Consider the following 432-nt stretch of genomic DNA (forward strand, 5'->3'; position numbering starts at 1 on the left):
ATGCCCTCTCCCCGCTCAAATGGACTATCGCCCCTCAGCCATAACCCCCTCCCAGCCGCACCCCCCCAGCCGTACCCGTCGGCCATAATCTCCTCAGCCATAACCGCCCCCCAGGTAACCCCCCCCCCCCCCCGGCGTCCCTGCCTTCACCGCTCCTCACACCCACTGAGGAGACAAAGCTCGCACCCTCGGGCAGCTTTTAAAATCGGGTTTTGGCACCAGGAGGGAAACACCGAGCGGTGGTGACTGCATGGGGAAACGGGAGCGCTGAGGGGAACACTCCGCGCGCAGCCACCGCCTCAAGATGGCGCCCCGTGACGTCACCAGCAGCACACGGCGCCTCCACCCCCGAGCCCGCCCCGCCCAGGAGGGGGCGGGGCGGGGCTTCCGCTCACGGCTCGGGTAGCCCCGCCCCCACGAGGCCCCTGTCCC

This window comes from Grus americana, chromosome 6 (genome assembly GCF_028858705.1).
Source record: "Grus americana isolate bGruAme1 chromosome 6, bGruAme1.mat, whole genome shotgun sequence".
Lineage (NCBI taxonomy): Eukaryota > Metazoa > Chordata > Aves > Gruiformes > Gruidae > Grus > Grus americana.